Below are 6,000 nucleotides of genomic sequence, written 5' to 3' on the forward strand. Positions count from 1 at the left end.
AAGGCCTTCAACACCATCCCCCACTCTGGAATCATAGATAAACTTACTAAGCTGGGCATTAATCCCTACACTATTCGATGGGTTACCAACTGGCTTACTGACAGAGCCCACACTGTAAAGGCAGCCAACTCCAAATCCAGCTCCAGACAAGTGACAAGTGGAGTACCTCAGGGTTCAGTCCTGGGACTGCGCTTGTTTGGCATCTTCTTCTCTGAAGTACAGGCCAACACTAAGGGGCTCTGGTTAACAAAGTTCACAGATGACTGCAAACTGGGAGCCATTATTGAATCCCCAAATGATGCGGATATTCTACAAAAGCGCCTTACAGAAACAGATGCTTGGTGCCAGAGCCATGGGCTCAAGCTCAATGCCAAGAAATGTACAGTTATCCCTTTTGGGAAAAAACTTGTACCCGTGAATTACCACATAGGTGGCAGTACACTAAACACCGAAAGTGTGATAAGAGAGTTAGGGACACAGGTGGATAGTGGTCTCACCTTCGATAACCACATCGCCACAACAGTCAGGAAATCCTTCTTTCTGGCACACCTCATCACTAAGGGCTTTTCATCCAGAAAAAAAGGAGGTCATTGTCCCACTGTACTCATCCCTCATTAGACCCATTATAGAATACAATGCCCCATTTGGTATGTACCTCTCAAGACATCTGCAACAACTAGAATGGCCAATGAAATACCTCACTAAAAGAATCACAGGCCTAAAGCAGATGCTCTATGCTGTCTGTGTAAAAAAACTCCACCTATACTCTGCCACATATCGTATACTCAGAGGCAATCTCTGCTTAACATACAAGGCCATGTCAAACCCAGAGCTGCTGGACATGCTACACTTAAAGAAATCCCAGTCCCTCAGAGACACATGCTCCAGGGATCTAAACCTTGTCATCACAATGAACTTCAAAAGGAGCCCTGACGATTGGATGGGAGATAGGAAATTCACCCCGGGGATCACGTCAGTCACCCTGCTCGATAGCGGTCCAGGGGAGTAAATACTGTGGGAAGAAATAGCCAGGGAATTGTTATGGCTAGGCTTGTATAGGCCCTAGGACCGATAGCCTAGTACCAGCCTATGGACCTATGAACCTTTGAACCTAATGTCCAAGTCCAATTTTTTGCATGATAAAGTAATACCAGCATATTTGAATAGTTTCACCTTTGTTATTGGATTGTAACCTACTATTGCAATCCTTCATAACCAGTTCTTCCATGTGATATGAAACTACAAAGAATCCTTATTGGCTGCCGAGCCTGTATTGCAGTTTGTTTAGTATCATTATTTGGTTTGGCAATATCTATGAATCAGGTACAGCAAGTCTGTATACCCCTAGATTCTGAATCTCACATTGTGTTAGGTCCTCATTAAAGGTATCCTTATCACCGTATTGCATTATTGTGACCTAGTATAGCTATACAACTCAGTGATAAAGCAATCATTTATTAACTAATTTTGTTAATATTTAGTTTTATATTCATCAATAATATTAAGAACTGTTTTCATTACTGAATGATTATAGAACATGGCATTACTGAAATAAAGTAAGACATCTGCATTCGGTTTGATCTTTGCTGGGTTTGTTTTTACTGCCTTTTCCTTATTATTTTGTTGGCATTTCAGTATTATTTTTAATTACTCATTTTTGGCATAGTATACATTTGTTTTTAGGTTTGGTAGACTTACTTGGTGACTCATATGTACATAACTAGCGTTGGAGCATGAGTTCCTCATTTCTTTAAAGTTTTGAAGTGTGCACATTATTTTTAATTTGGTGCTCGACACTCTTTTTGATACCATCATAGTTTCATAGTTTCATAATTTAGTACTAGGCTATCTGCCTTGGGGAGCAGTGACACAGATGTGACCCTCATCCACTCATCAAGATTTCTCTTGAAGAGAGTCAGTGAGGGCTGTCCTGATTCCATCAGATCCTGATTGGACATGGCTTTGTATGTCAGGCAGAGATCACCTCTGAGCAGGCAGTATGCTACTGAATAGAGCTGGAGTTTCTTTAGTCTGGCAGAATAAGACATATGTTGGAGACCCTTGATCCTCTTGGTGAGGTACTTTTGTGGTCTCTCCAGCTGTTGCAAATGCAATGGGGCATTGTACTCAATCATGAGTCTGATGAGGGAGGAATATAGGGGTACAATGACATCCTTGGATCTGGATGTGAATCCCTTCATGATGAGGTGTGCAAGGTAGAATGTTTTTCTAACCACTTTGGCAATGTGAGTGTCAAATGAGAGGTCACTGTCGACTTGGGTCCCTAGGTCTCTGATTACAGTGGGTTGCTGTCTATGTGATAATGTGTGGGTACTTTGTTTTTCCCAAAGGGGATGACTATACATTTTTTGGCATTTAGTTTAAGGTCGTGACTCCGGCACCAGTTGTCCGTTTCTGTGAGGCCTTTTTGTAGGATGTATGTGTCCGCTGGTGTATCGACTATGGTGCCTAGTTTGCAGTCATCCTCCCATGTTTGCTTTAACATCTGAGAAATAAAAAAGGGTCCCAGGACAGATCCCTGTGGAACACCACTTGTGACTGGCTTTGAGTCTGACATTGCTCCAGTGATTTTAACTTTATGGGTTCTGTCCTTTAGCCAGTTTGCAACCCATCTAGTGACATGCTGTTGAGCTTATCTATGATGCCTGAGTGGGGTATTGTGTCGAAGGCCTTAGCCAAGTCCAGGTAGGCTGTATGGACTGCTTTGCCCTCATCAATGGCTCCAGTGACTGTTTCGAAAAAGTCAACCAGGTTCAAAAGGCAGGATCTGCCCTTTACAAAGCTGAACTGGGTGGGGTCAAGTGTCTGTAGGTCCCCTATGTCACTGTTTATGAGTTCCATAATGATTCTTTCCATAGCTTTGCAGACCAGGCTGGTTGGTCTGTAGAGAGTGGGACCACTGTTGCTGCACGCCAGTGTTCAGGTACATATCCTGTAGTAAGGCTAAGGTTAAATAGTCCCATTGATGCTGTGTTTTTAGCTTTGTTGATCACTTGGACATCTGAGATGACAGGGAGATTACATTCAGCTGGGATAAGTATTTCTTCTTTTGGGGGTGAGGTTTATTGATAAAGATTTGGACATAGAATTTTGTTTTATTTTGTTAAGTCTGACATCACCATCTGTAAAAGATTTTCATACATATATAAAACTGAGTTAATTAATTTTATTACTGAACTTTACATTTGCTATACATAGTTTTATAAATTTTGAATATCTGATCAAAATAGTTATTTCCTTGAATGTTATTCATATGGTATATAATATAAGAAATACACACTTTACTGTCTCCACTATCTGCGCTAATTGCAGTAAACTCCAAGAACTAATAACTATAGTGGAGGAGATGAAAACTCAGAATTCATTCAGTTGCACATGTACTAATGGGGTAGCACTCAGGATAGTGACTGAGTTTGTGACTAATTGGAATGAGGTAATTGGTTATAATCCATCTTGTCAGGGAATAGGTAAAAGTACTCCTACAATGCATTGTCCTGTAGTAAAAGAAAAGAGGTTTCAGTGTAACTAACCAACGTGTAACTACAAAAGTGCAAAAGAAAAGGAAAAGCAAAGCAACAATTACAAATAAAAACAAGAAACATAAAATAAATGTCTCACTTAATCAGCAAAACATTAGTATTACCGAATCCTGAAATATGCCTGCTGGAAATGTTACAAATTTTAGTGAAAACCATAATAGTCAGCTTAGGGGGATAAATACATCTTTGATAATAAACAGTGTTGAGGAACCTGACACTGATTTTCATTCTGTAAGTTATAAATTAGTTATGCAGTTAGTGTTTAACTTACAGAACAACATTAGTAAGGACAACACAAATATCTCTGAAAGTTAAATCATCCAGCAATGTTGATATCAACACCGTTATTATCAACATGGACAGCACAACAAGTCTTGTTGTAAACAAGAGTTCTCTTAGTGTACTCAATCCAGAACTATTTAATGAGCATTCAAATAGTCAAAAAAAGAGTAATGCAGTAACAGTGTTATGGGTGATTGGGAAACTGTTACTAGAAATAAAAATGTAAAAAGATGAACACTAGATGGCTGTATTAGTACAGAACTTAAAACTGACACCGATGGCTTGGATCATTTGCTCAAAAGTATTCTCAGAAGCTCAACAGGTAGCATGTTCACCTGTGGTCCAGAAGGTTGTCAATGATGTTCCCACACCAGGTAGTTGGATCTCCTCACTCTGCTGGATAATGCTTGTACAGCAGAAGGTAAAAACATTACTAATTAGAGAGCTGTGAGATTGCCATTGTGAACAATAATTCAAGTGCTGCTGAAGTTAAAAAAAAAAAACTAATAACATAGATGGTGTGAGATTCTAATTTTGGTGACTAGGTATTAAAACTAATAGTGTGACATCTTAGGTAAACTCAGTAAAATATTTCAGTATCTGCAATTCTTGGTGTGATATGGATTGATTGCTTTAGTCTAATTCAATGAGGGATACAAAAAAGCGCATATTTTCTTGTCCATTTAGGAACCACTGCTCTACATCATTAAACTATATGAAAAAAGAAATCTTACAGATTATTGATATTTTTGAAACAAGGTTCTCTGTGTTTTGTTCTGAGTAGAAGTCTTCCCTCTCCAAGGTAGATTGATTATGTTTACATTAAGGCACACATGTTTAATACCTGGTTGAGATAAATATGTGACAAACGTTTAAAATTTTAGACTTGTAACATTTGAAGAACAGTGTGCTTTGGGCATTAGAATACCTTATTTCCACCTAAATAACTACGAGGAAGTATTTGTCTCTAGAAAAATTATTGAAAATATCAAACTTTTTAAGCAGTTTTCACTACACACTTAATGCCAAAACAATAATACTCCAGCAGTTTGTAAAATGTTTTTTTTTGCAATGCTCAAAGTAACAATAGGAAACATCGCATCTCAAAGTATTATTGAGTTTAACAAATACAAGAGTATTGCTATTATGGAGGCCTAGAACTCTACTGATTTATGTTTTCAGGGTTTGACAAATGTGAATGTCTCAACAATAATAGAAGATCTTGTGGCATATTACTCATTGTACATAACTCTCTTGCCTCAAAATTAGTAAAATATAATCAATTAATTAGAATGCATGCTTGTTCATTGTTTCTCTCTTTTTTTTAATTTCTTCAAGTCTTTTCTAATACCATGACAGGAATGAACCCCGTTCCTAAGTCAAAGTATAGTTCAAGTTCATGAAATTAGTATTGTTTCAGTCATTGATGTTAGTCAGAATTCCTCTTCGTAGCACCCACAATGTGCCCAGTAATGACTCCTTCTGCAATTTGGATGGCGATACATATATCAGTTCCATATCTAAGTATGATTGTAAATTCTTTTTTATAAGACCCATTAATCCTACAACTACTGTAACTGTCTGGGTATCTTTCTTCCACATTGCCCTTATTTCTGCCCAGAAGTCCTGGTACATTATGACTGTGTCTCTCTGTACATAAGACACTGTAGTCACTGGGTGTAGTGATTTCAATAATCAGTGCTACTTTGGTCTTCTTTTCATGGACTATTATATCTGGTTTTCTTGCATCTATTTTTGAACTGTTGGTAATGGATGATTCCATGCAATATAAACTTCAACATTTTCTATGATGCTTTCTAGCTCATGTTTCCATTGTTTTTTAACCACTTCAGTATTACAATGTTTGCACAATCCCCAATGCAACAGTCTTGCTACATTGTTATGCCTTTCAGTATACAGTCCTTCTGCCATTAGTATATTGCAACCAGCAACAAGATGTGCAACTGTTTCCATTTCTGTTTCACAAAACTTACATTTGTCTGTTTCTCCCAAATGTTCAATAGACTTTGCAAACCAACATGTATATAGCTCATTTCTTGAGCCGCTAATGCTAACCTTCCTTTCATCTCTTGGTTTAAATTCACCTCTCCATAACCATTTCCTGTGTTCGATCCTGATCAACATGAGATTGTTCCAA

This window comes from Protopterus annectens, chromosome 3.part1, assembly GCF_019279795.1.
Source record: "Protopterus annectens isolate FY-2018-M chromosome 3.part1, PAN1.0, whole genome shotgun sequence".
Lineage (NCBI taxonomy): Eukaryota > Metazoa > Chordata > Ceratodontiformes > Protopteridae > Protopterus > Protopterus annectens.